The sequence below is a fragment of the Capsicum annuum genome, chromosome 9 (genome assembly GCF_002878395.1).
Source record: "Capsicum annuum cultivar UCD-10X-F1 chromosome 9, UCD10Xv1.1, whole genome shotgun sequence".
In the NCBI taxonomy this organism is placed as follows: domain Eukaryota; kingdom Viridiplantae; phylum Streptophyta; class Magnoliopsida; order Solanales; family Solanaceae; genus Capsicum; species Capsicum annuum.
The window spans coordinates 145,434,802-145,457,410 of record NC_061119.1 but is presented as its reverse complement, the minus strand read 5'-3'; the positions used below and the strand labels follow the sequence as shown (position 1 = coordinate 145,457,410).

The 22,609-nt window shown below is 37.5% G+C and overlaps 1 non-coding gene across 1 annotated transcript; it reads right to left on the bottom strand.

Moving 5' to 3' along the window:
* Window positions 1–1,778: 1,778 nt before the first annotated feature.
* Window positions 1,779–1,887, bottom strand: LOC124887467. The gene has a single exon (XR_007045241.1). It is a non-coding gene; the product is annotated as a small nucleolar RNA R71 (small nucleolar RNA).
* Window positions 1,888–22,609: the final 20,722 nt, after the last annotated feature.

The window sequence follows — 22,609 nt, the reverse complement described above, 5'->3', positions numbered from 1 at the left end:
TACTTGTCATTTTTTACTTATCAAGATAAGATAATTTTTTTTCTCATATTTTACTCTTTACATTAATTACTTTTTCTTTAAATTAAAATGTAAACATCATTTAATGGGGGTATTATGGTAAGCTAGTCATATTATTTATTATTTTTCTTAATAGTTGTACCATCCAATTTGGGACGAGTAAGATGGAACGGAGGGAGTATTATTATTAAGCTTGAACTCTTGGACAATTGAATACCTTGGACAAGCACAGTGAAGAAAAAAATGCCTGGCACTGTTTTGGGAGCATAAAGCGGAGATGGCTACACGGTTTATTAGGTTTTAGTATTATTTTTAGTCTATAATTTTTTATATCATGTATTCAATTATTTGGATCGTGATTATGAATATTAGTGGGTAAAAAACCCTCTTTTCGGAGTTAAATCCAAGAACATGATTACTATTGTTCTGGATTAAATTCATTAATTTTGCTTGTCATATTTGGTTGTTTGTTTATTCTTATTTTAATTATTTTATGGATTGATCACCCATAAAATACATATATTGTCAACTTTTTTATCTCGGAAGAGGGAATAGGGAGATAGAACACGGAAATAAACAAAGTTTGAGTTTTTATTCTTTTATAAAATAAAGAATTAAACTTAGCGTTTAGGACAGAGATGTACTTAGATGTTTTACTTGATTCAAAAGTAGGATAATAGCTTTAATTAACTTAATTGGATTATTACATCCCTGCTCAATGATGTAGTTGTAATATCCATATTAGGTAAAAGATTATCGGTTGGAAAACCATGATCATATAATTAACCCAATGAATCAGCCACCAAGTTAAGCAAATTAGCGAATGAGATTCAATAACATACTATGATTGTTCGGAGTACTTTAACCCTGGGCTTTTCTTCATTGATTGTTTGAAGAATTTATTTTTCGCATAATTTATTTTATTTTTAATTTACAAAATAATTCAAAATTCTCTTTTTGGTTACTTTTGCACTAAATTAATCTAGACAGTGAACAAAAATTAAATCGTTGTTAAATCTAGTCTCTGTGAGATCGATAATCGGCTTTCTTGAAGGCCATTATATTACTTGGTAGACCACGTACACTTGCGTGTGCGCTTAGGTGCTGTCAAGTTTTTGGCGCCATTATCGGAGACTTGTTATTTAGCAATTGCTTATTTTAATTTTACATTTAGATTTATTTGGTGTTTTTTATTCTTGGTCTTGGTTTTGTTTTTGCAGGAAATAGTTTTCAAAGCAGAAAGCTGGCAAAGGATCACGACTTGGTTAAACCAAGCGCCAAACCTGAGCAACTTTACCACCAACGCAGGAGAGAAGCAATCCTTCTCTAAAAAATTCCTCAATTCCAAGAAGACCAAGAGCATACTGTTCCTATAGCCGGACAACAAGCAGCTAATAGGAAGGTTAGGGAAGTGGCAGTCCCACTTCAATTGAACTTGAATTCCCCAATTCAAAGACCGGCAGCTGGGGAAAATTTTGAGTTGAAATACAATATGGTGCAACTTTTTATTAGCAGTGGATAGTTTGCAGGGCTTTCACATGAGGATCCACAAGTTCACTTGCAGACCTTCATTGAGCTTACAAATACATTCACTCCAACTGGGGTGACTCCAGATTATGTGAGGCTAACACTCTTCCCCTATTCACTTATTAAGGAAGCTAAAAGGTGGTTGAATGCGAAGCCGACCAATTTAATCACAATATGGGACGACTTAGCCAGAATATTCCTTATCAGATTCTTTCCATCAGGCAAGACTACGAAACTTCGCAGTGAGATAGTAAGCTTCAAACAGAAGCCTGATGAAAATCTTTATCATGCATGGGAACGCTTCAAGGCTTTTCTTTGAGATTGTCCATACCACCAACAGTTGAATGAGGTACTTGCTCTTACTTTTGTAAAATCTCTTGATCATAATACGAAGATTTTGTTAGATTCAGCCGCAAATGATCAAGCATTGGAGCTAACTTATGATGAGCTGTACACATTGCTGAACCATATAGCATAAGAAAATCCAGAGTGGCATTTAAATTCTAGAAGTACCACGAAAAGAATTACGAGTGTATTGGAAGTGGACCACTTTACAGCCTTATCAGCATAGGTTTCTGCCTTACAAAATTTGATCAACACAACATTCAGCACCATGAAGTTGGGAGCAACACAACCTGTAGCCACAGTCAATGCCATCCAATAAGCCACAGGTTGGTGTGAGGTATGCGAAAATAATGGCTATTCAACAGCCATGTGTACTTTAAATTCAAAATTGGTGATGTATGTTGGCAATGCTCAAAGGCCAAATTGTACTAATGCCTACAACATGAAGTGGAAAACTCAGCCACCTAATCAGCTATGGAATGCCCCTCAGCCGCAGGCCCAATCAAATTAGTCTACAAATAATATCAAAGAGATGATGAAACAACTCGTAGCTGGTCAAACACAATTAATTGCGGATCTGAATAGTCATAGGAAAAAATTATAGAATCAGAAAGTGGCCCAGAGAAATTTAGAGTTGCAGGTTGGGCAGATACAACAAGCGTTAAATACTAGACCACAAGGTGGTTTGCCCGCTGATACAGAAAATCCAAAACATGTTGAGGTGAAAAAATGAGGTAGATGCTGAGGTGGTGACCTAACAGGTTCCTGACAGAGTTTCTCAAAATTTAAAGAAGTTTGAGTACTTGAATGAAAAAATTGCTAGACCAGAGAAGAAGAAGATGCTACCACTACATTTACCTCAAAAGTAAATAAATGCGAAAGAGGATGCATTGTTCAAAAAGTTCATTGACACATTCAAAGAGTTGTAATTAATTTACCTTTGCTAGATGTTTTGCAAAGTATGCCTAAGAATGCAAAGTAGTTGAGGGATATGGTGGTGGAAAAGGTAAAATTGCAAGATGTGGGAGCAATAACACTCACTGAAGAATGTAGCGCTGTGATGACATAAAAATCCTCAAGAAATTAAAAGATCAAGGGAAGTTTGCTATTTCTATACAAATTAGGGGAAAAGAAGTCCATACATTGAGTGACTTAGGGGCAAGCATAAATTTAATTCCCCTATCATTATTTAGAAAATTAAGCTTGGGAGAGCCTAAACCAATATGAGTGGTGATGCAACTAGCAGACGGATCTATAGCATAACCGGATGGAATTATTGAGGATGTCTTTATAAAGGTTGGTAAATTTGTTATTCCTACTGAATTTCATGTTCTTGATTTTATGGCAGACGAACATGTACTAATTATTTTGGGGCAGCCATTCTTAGCAACCAGAGGGGGTTTAATTGATGTTAGAGAAGGAACACTCAAGATGAGGATAGATTATGAAGAGATGGTATTTGATGTTTACAAGGACCCCATTGAAAATCCCTTATATAAAGATTTATGCATGATTAATGTGTTTGAAAGGGATGAGTGTGGGGTGCCTATGTCACCAAAGACCTCTTTCGACTACCTGATTAAGCGGCCTAAGATGAAACCACCGATTTCCAACATGTTAAAAGGTAAAAGAGATTTGAAACGAATAAAACAATGGCTCCCAAAAGGGAGTAAAAGGGTGAAGGAATATGGTTGAGTTGATATGGGTCATGCCGCAATATTAAATTAGGCACTTCTTGGGAGGCAACCCAAGTTAATTAGGTATGTTTTTTTTTTTTTAGTTTTTAGTTTTTATTTCACATAGTTTTTGTTTTTGGTTGAGTCACAGGTTAATGGGAAATATGAGTACCATAAACTTGAGCTTGGAGCATGGCAAAAATTAAGTGTGGGGTCCCATGGATCTCATTCGTGTGAAGATGCTACTAGCTAGGCCTAGAGGCCTCAAGGAGTATTTCTATCTTTTTACTTTTAAATTCACTTTAAGGAGAAGGTAGATTTTTAAATGTGGAGGGGAGTGTGGGGAATTCCCAAATTTTGACTCAATTTAAAATTTTCTAGGTTAGGAATAAGTGAGATATTCTTATTGGTGTTATTTTCTATTGCATGATTGTAATACCCCGGGAAATTTTTCGTTGAAATTTTGTGCATAAACGTCTTGGGTTCTATCTTCTAGAATGAATTATAAATTTTCTGTGCGGAATGTCTTAGATTATGATCCACCATTGCGTAGAGTATCGAATAAGATTTCCAACGATATGTGGATTATCCAAAACGGACACCCGAGCGACAAGTTATGAACATTCCGATCGAACCGTGAATAGTAGTGAACAGTAAAATGTGCAGGAAAAAGTACTGAGGCCTGGCGTATTTTTGCTCCAACTTTAAACATCATAACTCCTTGTACATAATGATCTGAGTGATCTACTATATATCAACGGAAAGCTCTGTGAGTCCTCTTTCCAATGAAATTAGTTTTATCCAATTTGGATATCAAAGCAAAAAGTTATGGTCGATCTACTTTAGTCTATCAAAAGCAAATTTTTGGGTTAAATTCAAACGATCATAAATCCCCGTACACAATAATCTAGGTGAGATACTATATATCAACAGAAAGATATAAGAGTCCTCTTTTTAATGAAATTGGTTTCATTCAATTTGGATATCGGAGTAAAACATTATGGTTGATCTACTTCAAACTATCAAAAAAGTTTACCAAAGGACAAATTCGAGAATTATTTGACTTTTAGGGGTGTTTTAGTCATTCTCCCTCACCCAAAATCCGTCCAAACCCTATATTAAAACCTATTAGAACCATTATATGTTATATTTCATCAAATTTCCTAAAAAAGAAAACCCTAAGCTCCTACATCCAACTTCAAGAACCTCCAAAGTTCACCATTAATTCTGCAAATTTATTCAAGATTCCAAGTTCCTAGTTCAAGAACTCCAAGAACCATCATTCAAAGGCACGATTAATATCTCAAAAATGAGTATCGATCTAAAGTTCATCATTCAAGGTATGTGGAGTTTTTTTTAACAAGAACTCTCTTTCGTTCTTGTGCCTAAAAGTAATTTTCTTGATAAAGGCATGATTTTTTTTTTGATTTTTATGAATTTGAAGTATGAACCCATATCTTATAATGATTATTATGCAATCTTGATGTTTATGATTTTGAAAGATGAAATTTACATGTGTGGAGATATAAAGCATAAATCTTGAACGATATTTATCATGATTTTGATATTTGGGTTGTGAATCACCATTGGAAATTGTGTTTATTTGAGAAAGTGTGTGTTATAAGCACGTTGATGTTGAATATTTGAGATATTTTGAATAATTTGACCTTTTGGTCTTAATGGAGTTGTTTTGAACTAGAGTGTGAAAGAAATCCACAACGTGGTTGATTTTGATAGATGGGAAGAATGATGGCTCCCGATGCATATTTATATATTACTGAAATTGTATTGTTGTGTATGTCTTTGAAATGATTTGAGTTAAGTTCGGGAGAAACCTTTAGCACCGAGTGGGAGGTATAAAGCGATCTTATTTCCCTAAAACTACATGCCCCCGTAGGAGTGAGCCTGAGGCTGATTTATATAGTGATCACTAGTTTGTTTGGATTTGATATCGGTAGTCCTACTCCAATGGCAAGGATAAGATGGCTCTCCCCAATGTGGGTTGTACGTTGGAATCCATATAGCTCACATAGTTTATGTCGGCTATAGGATCTCCCAGTGTGTGTGTGTTTTCTTGTGTCTATGGTGAATGATGAAGTGATTTGAAAGTGGAATTATGAAAGTTATTCTTTCGAAAGATTTAAATGATATTTACATTATGAGAATTGATATTCTTGATGAACTGAAAGTTATTGACAAATTATATGATGACTCACATGTGTTATTGTACTTATTTCATCATCTCATGATTATGATGATTTTTTTCAGGCTATGTGAGTCTTTCATACATCCTGCATATTTCTTATAAATATTTATGACGATGATGTTTATACAACTGCATATACCCCCATATACTTGATCCCTTTCTATGGTACTGACCCACATCTTCGGATGTGGGCTGTATTTTCTCGAAATATAGGTTCAGGTGCTCAGTTTCAGGTTTGATAGTGATTCTTCAGGCACGCTGTTCTACATCCTCTGTTGTGGTGAGTCCTCATGTTCCGAGGACGTGATGTCTGATGTTGGTTTCACGGAATTGTTTACATTTGATAACTGAGTATTAGTCAGTTGGGGCATTCTCAATGGCTTGCTGGTTTTATTGATTTTCTTAGAGGCTTGTTAGACTAGTATAGATATTGGGAGTTGACTAATAAGTCATATTTTGTTATCTTTCTGAAATTCTTTTATACTTGGATGATGATTACTCTGTTGATATTTGAGGGTTATTTATGGAAACCTAGTTGATTTGTGTTGAACTGAATGAAAATGGTTCAAAGGGTTAGGTTGGGGCTACTCGTAGCCTCAAGCACCGTATGACGCTCCGGGACCCATTTTCTGGGGCGTTACAAACTTGGTATCAGAGCCTAAGGTTTTAGGGTATCTTAGGGAGTCTGACAAGCCGCGTTAAGTAGAGTCTTGATCATCGGTGTGTATCACACCACATCTTTGAGCAAGAGGCTACAAGACGTTTTAGGAAAAATATGATTTTTTCTTTTAGAAGTCTATCGTGCTTAAAGTGTCTCTCTATGCTATTAATTCGTGCTCTTCTCTTCCAAAGATATGCCTCCATGTCGAGCGAGAATAAATAATGATGGTTAGCAACCTCAACCCGCTAACCCATTGAATGAAAACGTGTCTCATGCCGAATTTCGGGCAGCCTTTCAGGCGCTGGCCTAATCTGTTACTACAAATGTTCAGGCCAACCCAGTCCTGTCTCCACAGTAGTAGGGAGGTGATTCAGCTGCTGCCAGGATCCATAACTTTATGCTGATGAATTCACCGAAATTCTATGGGTCCAAGTCTTATTAGGATCCATGGTTATTTTTTAAGGAGGTGTGGAAGATTACTCAGGTGATGCATGTATCTGAGGAACATAGTGTGGAGTTGGCTGCGTATAGGTTTAAAGACCTTACTTATGACTGGGTTGTTGCTTGAAGGAAAGGTAGAGGTGAGGGAGCTGTCCTTACAACTTGGCAAGAGTTCCAGGATGCATTCCTGGATAAGTTTTTCCCTTTGAAGATGAGGGAGGCGAAGGTGGAAGAGTTTATTAACCTGCGACAGGGCTCTATGACTATTAGGGAGTACTTTCTAAAGTTTAATTTGTTGGCCAAGTATGCTCCTGACTTAGTAGCTAATAATCGGGCTAGTATGAGTACGTTTGTTACTGGAGTGTCTAGTTATATGGTTAAGTAGTGTAGGTCTGCTATGCTGAATAGTGAGATAAATCTTTCTAGGCTGATGACTCATACCCAACAGATTGAGGGAGACAAGATTAAGGAGAGAGATAGAATAAGAGGAAATAAGAGAGCTAGGTCCGAGCAACATGGACAGGGTCAGACTAGATCGCAAGGAGGGAGTCGCCCTCAGTATCAGGATCGTTCGTCTATGCCAGCACCGTCATCTTCTAGTGCTCTCATGCCTAGAGATAGGCAGGAGCAAGGTAGTAGGTCATATGCATCCAGGTCCCAGTACAGTGCTGGCAGTAAGCTAAATCGTCCCCTGTGTCCCAAGTATGGTAGGGCTCATTCAAGTGAGTGTTGGGGTGAGTAGAGGGGTTGTTTCCAGTATGGTGACATGGGTCACAAAGTTAGATATTGTCCATAGAATGGACAAGGGCATCGTGACTATCGCCCTCATACCTAGACTCAGACTGTTAGTGCTCCAGTTCCAGCGACTTGCCCAGCCCCAGCTCAGGGCGCCTCTTCTAGCAATGCTGGCGGGTAATGCCAGAATAGATTATATACTTTACCGTCCGCCAGGAACAGCAAGACTCTCCCGATGTTGTTACTATTATGCTTTATATATTTCAGTTTGATGTGTATGCTTTGTTGGATCCTGGATTTAGTTTCTCATAAGTTACACCTTTTATTGCTGTGAATTTTAAAATGAGTCCTGAGATTATTCCTGAGCCTATCCTAGTTTCTACCCCAGTGGGTGATTCGATTATTGCCCAGAAAGTGTATAAAAAGTGTTCTGTTACCGTTCTTTATAGAGCCTTGTTGGCTAATCTGATTGAGTTAGACATGGTAGATTTTGATGTGATTCTAGGTATGGACTGACTGTATTCTTCTTATGCCTCTATTGATTGTCAGGCCCGAGTGGTCAAGTTTCAGTTTTCGGGTACATCCGTGTTTGAGTGGTCTGGGAATTCTGTGTCACCCAAGAGTCATTTTATATCTTACCTCAAAGCTATAAAGCTTATTTCCAAGGGGTGTATTTACCATTTGGTTAGAGTCAAAGACACTAAGTTTGAGACTCCAACTCTCCAGTCTGTTAACCTCATCAATGAGTTTTCTGATGTCTTTCCGGATGATCTCCCAGGGATAACTCCTGATAGAGAGATAGATTTTGGGATTGATCTTCTTCCCAATACTTAGCCTATTTCTATTTCTCCTTACCGTATGGCCCCTGTAGAACTTAAAGAGTTGAAAGAGCAACTCAAAGATCTACTAGATAAGGGTTTCATAAGGCCCAGTGTTTCTCCTTGGGGTGCTCCTGTGTTGTTTGTGAGAAAGAAAGATGGCTCTTTACGTATGTGCATTGATTACCGCCAATTGAATAAAGTCGCCGTAAAAAATAAGTACCCCCTTCCGAGAATAGATGATTTGTTTGACCAATTGCAAGGTGTAAGTTACTTCTCAAAGATAGACCTTCGTTCTGGCTATCATCAACTCAAAGTTAGGGAGTGTGACATCTCGAAAAATGCTTTCCAAACTTATTATGGCCATTTTGATTTTCTTGTTATGTCTTTAGGGTTAACTAATGCTCCAGCAGCTTTCATGGACCTCATGAATCTAGTGTTCATACCATATCTGGATATGTTTGTCATAGTGTTCATCGATGATATACTGGTGTACTTTCGTAGTGAGGATGAACATTCTGATTATCTCCGAACTATCTTGCAAACCCTTAGAGATCATAATTTGTTTGCCAAGTTCAGTAAGTGTGAGTTTTGGCTAAGGTCAGTTGCTTTTTTGGGTCATATCATTTCTTTCGAGGGTATTAGAGTTGATCCCCAAAAGACCAAAGCTGTTAGAAATTAGCCTAGACCTATTTCTCCGATTGATATCCAAAGTTTCTTGGGTTTAGCTGGATATTACCGCTATTTTGTTGAGGGTTTCTCCTCTATAGTGTCTCCTATGACTCGGTTGACCCAAAAGAATATAAAGTTCTTGTGGTTCGAATCTTGTGAGAAGAGTTTTTAGGAGTTGAAGACTCAACTTACTTCATCCCCTGTTTTGACTTTGCCTGATGGTGTCGATGGTTTTGTGGTGTACTGTGATGCTTTGAGAGTTGGGTTGGGTTACGTATTGATGCAGAAGGGTAAGATGATAGCTTATGCTTCTAGACAGTTGAAACCTCATGAGAAAAATTACCCCACCCATGACCTTAAGTTGGCTGCTGTTGCATTTGCTTTGAAAATCTGGAGACACTATTTGTATGGTGTCCATGTTGATATTTTCACTGATTATAAGAGTCTGCAATATGTGTTTACCCAAAGAGAATTGAATCTTAGGCAGAGACGATGGTTAGAATTGTTAAAGGACTATGATATGAGTGTGCTATACCATCCGGACAAGGCCAATGATGTGGCGGATGCCCAAAGTAGAGTGTCTATGGGTAGTATTTCGCATGTGGTAGAAGGTAAGAAAGAGTTGGCTCGTGATGTACATCGTTTGGTTAGATTTGGGGGTTAGGTTGTTTGACTCTGCTGAAGGTAGTATAGGGGTTCAGAGTAGTTCCGAATCCTCCTTGGTTTCGAAAGTGAAGGAAAAGCAATACTTAGAAGCTAGTTTGGTCAGACTGAAGGAGTCAGTCAAGGAACAATAAGTGGAGGTTTTCTTCCAAGGGGGAGATGGTATGTTGAGATTGTATGGTAGATTATATGTCCCGAATGTTGATGATCTGAGATAGAGGATTATCGCTGAAGTGCACGAGGCACGATATTCTATTCATCCTGGTGCCACCAAGATGTACCAAGACTTACGGGAAATCTATTGGTGGAGTGGCATGAAGAAAGATATAGTAGCGTTTGTAGCTAAGTATGCAACATGCCAATAGGTTAAGGTTGAATACGAAAGACCTGGTGGTATGATGTAAGAGTTTAGTATTCCCACCTGGAAGTGGGAAGAGATAACTATGGACTTCGTGATTGGTTTACCTCCTTCCCGACGCCATCATGATTCTATTTGGGTTGTGGTTGATAGGTTGACTAAGTCTGCTCATTTCTTGCCTGTTCATACTTTATATAATGCTGAGGATTACGCTAGATTGTATATTCGAGAGCTAGTCAGACTGCATGGAGTTCCCTTGTCTATCATTTTGGATAGGGGTACTCAGTTCACTTCGCAATTTTGGAAAGCTTTTCAGAAGGGTCTTGGTACCCATGTGCTTTTGAGTTCTGATTTTCATTCGTAGACCGATGGTCAGGCTGAGCGGACCATCCAGACCTTAGAGGATATGTTAAGAGCTTGTGCACTTGACTTTAAGGGAAGTTGAGATGATCACTTACCGTTGATAGAGTTTGTTTACAATAACAATTTCCACTCTAGTATTGGCATGGCTCCGTTTGAAGCCTTATATCGGAGGAAGTGTAGATCACCCATTGGTTGGTTTGAGGTGGGTGAAGCGGCTGTGAGTGGTCCTGATTTGGTATTTGAGGCTATGGAAAAAGTTAAGTTGATTAGGGAAAGGTTAAAAACTGCGCAGGGTCGTCAGAAGTCATATGCAGATGTTAGAAGGAGAGACCTTAAGTTTGAAGTTGGAGACCTAGTGTATCTAAAAATTTCACCCATGAGGGGGGTGAAGAGATTTGGAAAGAAAGGGAAGCTTAGTCCCTGTTATGTTGGTCCTTATAAAATTCTTAGCCGTGTTGGTAAGGTAGCTTATGTGGTCGAGTTGCCTTCCGAGTTGTCCTATGTTCATCCAATATTCTATGTCTCCATGCTTAGAAAGCATATTAGCGATGCTGTGGTAGTGGATTCCTCTGTGAGTGCTAACATTCAAGAAAATTTTTCTTTTGATGAGATTCCTGTTGAAATTCTTGATTTCAGTGTCTGAAGACTAAAGAACAAAGAAGTTCCCTTGGTCAAGGTGTTATGGCGAAACCAATCTGTTGAGGGTGCCACTTGGGAAGCTGAGCCGGATATGCGATCCAAGTACCCGTACCTATTTTCCGCGAACTCCGATCAAGCCGAAGGTACCGTTCTTTCTTAAATCATGCACTTTTGATAAAAGTTGGCAGCAGTTCAACTGTCATTTATTATGTGTTCAGCTGTAGTTTCTTGAATTTATGCATTCTATGCTGCATTCGGAGTGAGAAATGATATGGTGATGAGTCTAACGAATGTGTTCAGCTGTATGCTCTATTCCCTATCTAATCTTGGCATGTCTAACATCATTCGAGGATGAATGTTTCCAAGGGGGGGGGGGGGATGTAATAGCCCGGGAAATTTTTCATTGAAATTTTATGCGTAAATGTGTTGGGTTCTATCTTCTAGAATGAATTATAAATTTTCATGTGGAATGTCTTAGATTATGACCCACCATTGTGTAGATTGTCAAATAAGATTTCCAACGATATATGGATCATCCAAAACGGACACCCGAACGACAAGTTATGAACATTTCGATTGAACCGTGAATAGTAGTGAACAGTAAAACGTGCAGGAAAAAGTACTAAGGCCTGACATATTTTTACTCTAACTTTAAACGATTATAAATCCTTGTACATAATGATCTGGGTGATCTACTATATATCAACGGAAAGATCTGCGAGTCCTCTTTCCAATGAAATTGGTTTCATCCAATTTGGATATCGAAGCAAAAGGTTATGGTCGATCTACTTCAGCCTATCAAAAGTAAATATTTGGGTTAAATTTAAACAATCATAACTCCTTGTACACAATAATCTGGGAGAGATACTATATCAACGGAAAGATATGAGAGTTCTCTTTCTAATGAAATTGGTTTCATCCAATTTAAATATCGGAGTAAAACGTTATGGTTAATCTACTTTAGACTATCAAAACAGTTCACCAAAGGACAGATTCGAGAATTATTTGATTTTTAGGGGCGTTTTGGTCATTCTCCCTCACCCAAAATTTGTCCAAACCCTATATTAAAGCCTATTAAAAGCATTATATGTTATATTCATCAAATTCCCTCAAAGAAAATCCTAAGCTCCTACATCCAACTTCAAGAACCTCCAAAGTTCACCATTAATTCTGTAAATTTATTCAAGATTCCAAGTTCCTAGTTCAAGAACTCCAAGAACCATCATTCAAAGGCACGATTAACATCTCAAAAATGAGTATCGATCTAAAGTTCATCATTCAAGGTATGTGGGGTTTTTCAACAAGAACTCTCTTTCGTTCTTGTGCCCAAAAGTTATTTTCTTTACAAAGGCATGATTTTTATTTGATTTTTATAAATTTGAAGCATGAACCCATATCTTATGATGATTATGATTTTGAAAGATGAATTTACATGTGTGGAGATATAAAGCATGAATCTTGAACGATATTTATCATGATTTTGATATTTGGGTTGTGAATCCCCATTGGAAATTGTGTTTTTTTTGAGAAAGTGTGTGTTATAAGCACGTTGTGTTGAATATTTGAGTTATTTTAAATGATTTGACCTTTTGGTCTTAATGGAGTTATTTTGAACTCGAGTGTGAAAGAAATCCACAACGTGGTTGATTTTGATAGATGGGAAGCATGATGGCTCCCGATGTATATTTATATATTACTGAAATTATTTTGTTGAGGATTGTCTTTAAAATGATCTGAGCTAAGTTCGGGAGAAATCTTTAGCATCGAGTGGGAGGTATAAAGCGACCTTACTTCCCTAGGACTACGTGCCCCCGTAGGAGTGAGCCTGAAGCTGATTTATATAGTGATCACTAGTTTATGTGGATTTGATATCGATAGTCCTACTCCGATGGCAAGGATAGGATGGCTCTCCCCAACGTGGGTTGTATATTGGACTCCATGTAGCTCACATGGTTTATGTCGGTTATAGGATCTCCCAGTGTGTGTGTGTTTCCTTGTGTCTATGGTGAATGGTGAAGTGATTTGAAAGTGGAATTGTGAAAGTTATTCTTTTGAAAGATTTAAATGATATTTACATTATGAGAATTGATATTCTTGATGAACTGAAAGTGATTGACAAATTATATGATGACTCACATGTGTTATTGTACTTATTTCATCCTCTGATGATTATGATGATTTTCTTCGAGCTATGTGAGTCTTTCATACATCCTGCATATTTCTTATAAATATTTATGATGATGATGTTTATACAACTGCATATACCCCCATATACTCGGTCCCTTTCCTTGGTACTGACCCACATCTTCGGATGTGGGCTGCATTTTCTCAAAATGTAGGTTCAGGTGCTCAGTTCCAGGTTTGATAGTGATTCTTCGGGCACGTTGTTCTACATCCTTTGTTGTGGTGAGTCCTCATGTTCCGAGGACGTGATGTCTGATGTTGGTTTCACGAAATTATTCACATTTGATAACTGAGTATGAGTCAGTTGGGGCATGTCTCAATGGCTCGCTGGTTTTATTGATTTTCTTAGAGGCTTGTCAGACTAGTATAGATGTTGGGAGTTGACTAATAAGTCGTATTTTGTTATCTTTCTGAAATTCTTTTATTCTTTGATGATGATGACTCTGTTGATATTTGAGGGTTATTTATGGAAACCTAGTTGATTTGTGTTGAACTGAATGAAAATGGCTCAAAGGGTTAGCTTGGGGCTACTCGTAGCCTCAAGCACCGTGTGACGCTCCGAGACCCATTTTTTGGGGCGTTACAAACTTGGTATTAGAGCCTAATGTTTTAAGGTGTCCTAGGGAGTCTGACAAGCCACATTAAGTAGAGTCTTGATCATCGGTGTGTAGCGCGCCACATCTATGAGCAAGAGACTATAAGATGTTTTAGGAAAAACTATGATTCTTTCTTTCAGAAGTTTATCGTGCTTAAAGTATCTCTCTCTGCTATTGATTCGTGCTCTTCTCTTTCATAAATATGCCTCCACATCGAGCGAGAAAAAATAATGATGGTCAGCAACCTCAACCCATTGACCCATTGAATGAAACGTGTCTTATGCCGAATTTCGGGTAGCCTTTCAGGCGCTGGCCCAAGCTATTACTGCACATGTTCAGGCCAACCCGGCTCCGGATCCACATCAGCAGGGAGGTGATTCAGCTGCTGGATCCGTGACTTCATGCAAATGAATCCGTTGGAATTCTATGGGTCCAAGTCCAATAAGGATCCATGGTTATTTTTAGAGGAGGTGCGGAAGATTACTCTGGTGATGCATGTATCTGAGGAACATAGTATGGATTTGGCTGTGTATAGGTTAAAAGACCTTGCTTATGACTGGGTTGTTTCTTAGAGGAAAGGTAGAGGTGAGGGAGATGTCCCTACAACTTAGCAAGAGTTCCAGGATGCATTCTTGGATAAGTTTTTCCCTTTGGAGATGAAAGAGGCGAAGGTGGAAGAGTTTATGAACCTGCGACAAGGCTCTATGACTGTTAGGGAGTACTGTCTAAAGTTCAATCAGTTGGCCAAGAATGCTCTTGACTTAGTGGCTGATAATCGGGCTAGTATAAGTAAGTTTGTGATTGGAGTGTCTAGTTATGTGGTTAAGGAGTATAGGTCTGCTATGCTGAATAGTGAGATAAATCTTTCTAGGCTGATGACTCATGCCCAACAGATTGGGTAGACAAGATTAAGAAGAGAGATAGAATGAGAAGGAATAAGACAGCTAGGTCCGAGCAGCACGGACAAGGTCAGACTAGATCGCAAGGAGGGAGTCGCTCTTAGTATCAGGATTATGTGAATTGCTACTTTTGAGACTCTTAGGCTCATGTTTTCTTACCCTTGTCCTTTTTGGCTTAAATTTTGAATTTATCCTATTGTTTGGTTGGGAGTCTATGATGATCCTATTGAGTCGAGCATGTACTATGTGCTATGAGGTATTTTGTAAATTCCTTATTGCATGCGATGTCTAGAACTTATCTAGTGTGTGCGAAGCGAAATAAAGAATGTGGGTTTAGGAGATGATATAGATATTTCTTTAATAGCCTTTTTTTATACCTTCTTTTTACCTACCTTTGTACATTATCCTAGTTAACCCCTATTGAACCTTTAGCTTATTTTATTTGGTAGCCTCATATGTAGCCTAATTCTCTTCTTTGATAAACCTTAATTTGATCCAAAAAGCTCCTAAGTGCTTTAATTGAAAAGGAGTTTGAGAAATTGAAGAAGAAAAAGGAGAATTTGATGCCCCAAATAATAGTTATTGGTGTATAATTGATGTATGTGGATTGATGTGATATATATGATGTTAGAAATATTGTCATGATTGTAAAAAAAGAGAAAAATTGATTCTTGTGGTAGTAAACTATGAGTCCACCAAATGTTTGTGAAAATGCTTAAAAGAGATGGATTGACAAAATAGTGTAAATTGATTGTTAAAGATTGGTTTTAAATGTTTAATGTAGTGTATTAAAGCGCTTAGAGAGGTTAGTCAGTATTGCCAAATAGTTATTACCCGTCCCTTAGCCTAAATTACAACCCTAAAAAGTCCTAATTGATCCTAAGCTTTACATTCGTCTATTAGTGGAGCATTACACTAAGGGAAAGCCTATGGTTCATTATGTGTAACTTGTGATTTCTTTGTAAGAGTGAGCTTAATTTGAATCTTGTACCCATTATGTTATAAATTGCATTATTATGAGTAATTTTGGGTAACTTTCTTGTTGTGAAGGCACATGTTTGATGAATGTGGGTGATTTGTATGATGTCCTTGATTGAATGAAAAGCATGACTTTGCCACTCAGGTGAGTCAATTCTTAAGGCTAGGTTGTTTTGAAGTAGTGTTCATGAGCTATCAATAGTGTATATAACATGCTTTGTGTAGAAACTTGCATTCCGTGTAGTCATTGTAGTACTAGCTTGAGTGTCTTAATTTTAGTAGAAGTATAGCGTCACCTTAGTTTTTATGCTTCGAGTAAAGAGTTGTTCTAGGACGAACAAGAGTTTAAGTGTGAGGTGATGATCTTAGGTGATTTTATACACTTTGGTGTCATTATTCCAGCTTATTTCGCTTTGTTTTGAGAGCAATTATGTGCTTAACGTGTTCATATTGATATAAATAAGTATTTAAGTGTCCAAGGTATTTTTCAAACAAGTTTATATTTAAATGAGTCATTTAGAGTTCAACCCGAAAAACTAGTTTTATTAGCTTGAGCTAGTTGTATGTCTAGTTAATCTCAGTGGATTCTAATGTGTTTAATTTGTTCCAAATATTTTAATGGTGTAATTTTATGTGGAATAACTTGTTTGTAATATGCAAAATTTAATTTGATTAAGTGAAGAGTTGAAATAATAAGTGGAAGATCATTGCGAATTTACCTTATCTTAGCTTTTGTTTTGATTTGTTGTTGTGAATATTGTGTTATTTTAATTGTTAATATGTGGTGTATGATATTTTAGGAGGCTTGATGAATTAAATACGATGATATATTGATAATTTAAAGGCTGAAAATTCATTAAAAATACACTAAAAAAAAGGAAGAACGTCCAACAATTAATCAAATTTTTAAATGCAAATTCTAGTGAGAGGATGCAAAGTCAACGAGTTGCGTTGATGCAACCATCGTGTTCAGCTACGTGTCGCGTTGATAATTTGTGCACAGCAAAATGAAGAGTCGCCGACACAGTACAACTTGTACAATTTTAAGTCAAACTGGGAACAATATTAAAGTAACTTGGATATTATTATTTTTCTTGGTCAACGTGGGAACCCGTGCAGTCCCTAATCCCACTAAAAAGTGGAATATTATATTGGCACAATATGGGACAAAGATGGACAGCTGGTCACTATATATTATTATTAAGCTTGAACTCTTGGACAATTGAATACCTTAGACACACACTGTGAAGAAAAAAGGACGCCTGACACTGTTTTGGGAGCATAAAGCGGAGATGACTACACGGTTTATTAGGTTTTAATTTCATTTTTAGTCTATAATTTTTTATATCATGTATTCAAATATTTGAATCGTGATTATGAATATTAATAGCTAAACAATTGTCTTTTTGGGGTTAAAGCCAAGAATATGATTAATATTGTTCTGGATTAAATTCGTTAATTTTGATTATCATATTTGGTTGTTTGTTTGTTCTTATTTTAATTATTTTATGGATTGATCACTCATAAAATACATATATTGTCAATCTTTTGATCTCGAGAGAGGAAATAGGGAGATAGAACACGGGAATAAACAAAGTTTGAGTTTTTATTTTTTTATAATCTAATGAATTAAACTTAGCTTCTAGGATAGAGATGTATTTAGATGCCTTACTAGATTCAAAAGTAGGATGATAGCTATAATTAATTTAATTGAATTATTACATTCTCGCTCAACGATGTAATTATAATGTCCATATTAGGTAAAAGATTATCGGTTGGGAAACCATGATCATGATTAACCCTACGAATCAACAATCAAGATTAGCAAATTGACGGATGAGATTCAATAACATAGTATGATTGTTCGGAATGCTTTAACTCTGGGCTTTTCTTCATTGATTGTTCCAAGAATTTATTTTTCCACATTATTTATTTTATTTTTAATTTACAAAATAATTCAAAATTCTCTTTTTGGTTACTGTTGCACTAAATTAATTTAGACGGTGAACTAAAATTAAATCATTGTTAAATCTAGTCTCTGTGGGATCGATATTCGACTTTCTTGAAGGAGGCTATATTACTTGGTAGACCACGTATACTTGCGTGTGCGCTTGTGCGCTATCAGTACCAGGGGTGGGAGTTTTCTAGACATGTTGATGCTAGTCTCTCTATAGGGGAGGACTTCTCTGAGGCTTTCTTAGACCACTTTTTTCTTCAAGAGTTGAGGAAGGTAAGGGTAGAAGAGTTTGTGAACTTGAGCAAGGGAGGATGTCCGTTTAAGGGTATGCCTTGAAATTCCATCAATTGACAAGGTATGCTTCTGAGATGGTTTCTAGCATGAGGGCTAAAATACGTAAGTTTGGCTCGAGATTGTCTCGTGAGTTAGTCCTTGAGAGCAAGGCGACCTTGTTGATTGAAAACATGGATATTTCTAGGTTGATTATGTATTTTCAACAAGTGTAAGAAGAGATAAAGAAGCAAGTCTTTCTTAGTGAGAGGCAATGAATGAAATTTAGGCCTTCTGAGCTTAGTGGTGGTGATGGTGACAAGTGGCCATGAAAGAAGTGGGGGAGTTTGATTTTTTCTCCCCGTCTAGTGTTCTCTCTCCTTACCCAAAGTTTTTAGGTAATAGTTGGACTCAGTTTAGTGGTGGGTCCCAGGCACAGAGTGTCTAATTCCAGGGTAGTGGTGCCCAGTTAGCTCCACCTCTTCCTCCTTGCATATTCTATGGTCAGAGTTATCATGGTCAGTGTGAGAAGAGTGGAATTAGATGTTTCCATTGTGGTCAAGTTGGGCACATGCAGTGTCAATGCCCTTCTCTAGCATCTTCTTGGGACAACAAGGCCTCTGTTACTGCTTTATCTACTCCCACACCGAAAGGTACTATATCTACCTCCGCTTCTATTTCTAGCACCGGTGCTGGTCAGAACCGCTTGTATGCACTTGCTACTCGCCAGGTTTATAAGGCGTCTCTCTATGTTATTATGAGTATGTTGAGACTTTTCTCCTATGACGTGTTTTTTTGCTTGATCTAGGGTTTACTCTTTCTTATGTGACCCCATATATGACTGTGCATCTTGATTATGGTCCTGAGAGTCTGTCGGTTCCTTTTTCTATTTCCTCCCAAATCGAAGACCCTATGATTGTTAGAAGGGTCTATAAAGAGTGTATGATATCGGTTGGTGGTAGGGACACTCTTTTAGACTTAATAAAATTGTACATGGTTGATTTTGATATCATTATGGGGATGGATTGGTTGCACTCTTTCTATGCTTCCTTAGATTGTCAGACCCGTAGGGTCATGTTCTAATTCCCTAATGAGTCAATCATTGTATGGGAAGGTGTTTCCCTAGTGCCTAAGGGAAGGTTCATTTTTTATCTAATGGCCCAAAAGTTGATTTCAAAGGGGTGTTTGTATCATTTGGTCTGAGTCAAGGAATTTAACTCGAAAAAGCATTCTATAGAATCCATTCTTGTGGTTAATGAGTTTCCCGAGGTATTTCTCGATGATTTTCCTAGAGTTCCTCCTGGTAGGGAAATTGATTTTGGGATTGATCTTGTTTCGAACACTCATTTGATTTTTATCCCTCCTTATAGAATTACTTTGATAGAGCTAAACGAGCTTAGAGTGAAATTAAAAGGCCTCTTAGATAAAGATTTTATTCACTCTAGCATGTCTCTGTGGAGTGCTCCCATCTTGTTCATGTGCAAGAAGAATGGTTTCCTTCGTATGTGCATTGATTATCGTTATTTGAACAAAGTGATCGTAAAGAATAAATATCCTCTTCCTAAGATCGATGATTTATTTTATCAACTTCAGTGTGCAAACTATTTCTCTAAGATTGATCTTAGATTGAGTTATCATCAACTTAAGATTAGGGATGTGGATATCCCTAAGACTGCCTTTAGAACTTGGTATAGTCACTATGAGTTTTTTCTTATGTCTTTTGGGTTGACCAATGCCCCAGCGTTATTTATGGATTCGATGAATAGGGTCTTATGTCCATTATTGGACATCTTTGTCATTGTCTTCATTGGTGATATCTTAGTCTATTCTAAGAGTTAGGCAGATCATGTCAGTCACCTCCATGTCAAGTTACAAACTTTGAAGGATCATCGTTTGTATGCCAAGTTCTCTAAGTGTGAGTTTTGGTTGAAAGACAGTTTTTCTTGGTCATGTCATCTCTAGTGAAGGGATCATGGTAGATCCCCAAAAAGTTGTGGTGGTTAAGAAGTAGCCTACACCTATGACTCTAACTGATATTCAGAGCTTCTTGGGTCTAGCCAGTCACTATAGAAGATTTATGGAAAGTTTCTCTACCGTAGCTGGCCCATTGACCTAAAAGAAGGTCAAGTTCTAATGGTCCAATGAGTGTGAGGGTAGTTTTGAGAAGTTGAAAGATAAATAAACTTCGGCTCTCATTTTAACCTTGCTCAAGGGTAGTGATAGTTTTGTAGTTTATTGTGATGCTTTTTGTGTCGGTCATGGTTGTGTGTTGATGTAATATGGTAGGGTGGTGGCCTATGCTTCTAGCCAATTGAAATTTTATGAGAAGAACTACCCTACTCATGACTTAGAGTTATTAGCCATGGTCTTTGCATTAAAAATGTGGAGACATTATCAACATGGGGTTCATATTGATATCTTTTCTGATCTTAAGAGCCTCCAATATGTGTTTACCCAAAAGGAGTTGAATATCCAGCAAAAAAGGCGGCTTGAGTTGTTAAAAGACTATGATATGATTCTTCATTACCATCCTGATAAGGCAAACATGAACGCTGATGCTCTTAGTAGATTATCCATGGGGAGTTTGGCCCATGTAGATGAGGATAAATAGGAATTTATGAAAGACATTCACCATTTGGTTAATATTGGTGCTCGACTTGCAGACTCCAAGGAGGGTAGTGTATTTATGCTTTTGGTATCTTAATCGTCTTTTGTTGTTGAAATAAAGGAGAAGCAAGCTTTGGACCATGACTTGATGAAGTTCAAAAGTAATGTGGGTCAACACAAAGTTGCAAATTTTGTGATTGGTGATGATGGTATCTTAAGATACCAATATAGGCTATGTGTTCCTGACATCGATACATTAAGGAAAAAGGTCATGGCTGAGGCTCATGAATCTTGATATGCTATACATCCCGGTTTGACCAAGATGTATCACACTCTTAGAGAGTTCTATTGGTGGGGCAATATAAAATATGATGTAGCTAGATTTGTGGCCAAGTGTATGGTGTGCCAACAAGTGAAAGTTGCGCATATGAGTCCCGATGGATTATATCAAGAAATTGTGTTTCCCGAATGGAAGTGAGAGACAATTAATATGGATTTCATTATCGGTCTTCCTAGATCCCAGAATCAATATGATTCTATTTGGGTAATTGTTGATAGAATGGCCAAGTCTACTTACTTTTTGCCAGTAAGGACTAATTTCTCGATGGAAGATTATGCTAAGTTGTATCTTATGGAGATCGTAAAATTGCACTATGCTCTGATTTCTATCATTTCAGATCATGGTCCTCCATTTCATCCCACTTTTGGAAGTCATTCCAAAAGGGTTTGGGTATTAGAGTGTGCCTTAGTACCACGTTCCACTCGCAAATGGATGGATAAGTAGAAAGAACCATCCAAACATTGAAGGATATATTTCTGACTTGTGTGATTGATTATGGTGGTAGTTGGTCTGACCACTTGCCTTCGATTGAGTTTGCCTATAATAATAGTTACCAATCTAGTGTTGGCATGGCACCTTTTAAGGAATTGTATGGTAGGAGATGTCGATCTCCTATTGGGTGGTACAAAGTTGGCAAGGGTAAGTTGCTTGGCCCCGATTTAGTTTCCCAAGCCTTAGAGAAGGTGAATGTGGTTCTTGATAGATTGAAAATCACTCAAAGTCTCCAAAAGTACTATGTGGATGTAAGGCATAAGGACTTAGAGTTTAGTGTTGGAGATTGGGTATTCTTGAAAGTGTCTCCCATGAAGGGAGTGATGCAGTTTGGTAAAAAGAGGAGGCTTAGTCCCCAGTACATTGGTCCCTACTTGATTATGTAAAGGGTTGGTAATGTTACCTATGAGTTGGAGTTTCTTTCTTGTATGAACTCCATTCACCTAATTTTCCATGTCGCTATGTTGCATAAAAGTGTGGGTGATCCTTCGTTGGTTGTTCCCTTGAGGGATGTTGATATTTTGGACTCTTTATCCTATGAGGAGATCCCAGTAAGGATCTTGGATCATCAAGTTTGCTGTTTATGAACGATAGAAGCGGCTTTGGTGAAGGTTCTATGGAGAAACTAAAAGTTCTAGTAAGCTATGTGGGAAGCGAAAGAGGACATGAAGTCCAAGTATCTGCATTTGTTTTCTATTCCAGAAATTTAGGATGGGGTATGTGATGATCTCCTTGCTTTGATTTATTTATTTGATAGATAATGGGTTAAAGTCCCTGATAGGTTAAGTTGATTTGTGTCTTGTTAGACCATGGGTTCAAGTACCTAATGCTTTGAAACTATATGTGTCCTTGTTGTGGTGGTTTTAAGTCCCTAGTATCTTGAGCTAATTCATGTCTTTGGTAAATGATGGGTTTGAGTCTCTAATCCTTGAATTGAGTAAGTATCCTTGATAAGTTGATGGGTTGAAGTCCCTAAGTTATGAAATGAGTAAGTGTTGATAAGCAAGGGTTTAAGTCTCTAAGCTTTGAAATGAACAAGTGTCTCGATAAATAATGGTTATGAATCCCAAAGACGATGATGTGAATGATTGATTGATAATGATCATGATGTGTGTTATATCTTTGTTGTGTGCTTTTCCTAACTTATTTGAAGGACGTTTTGAT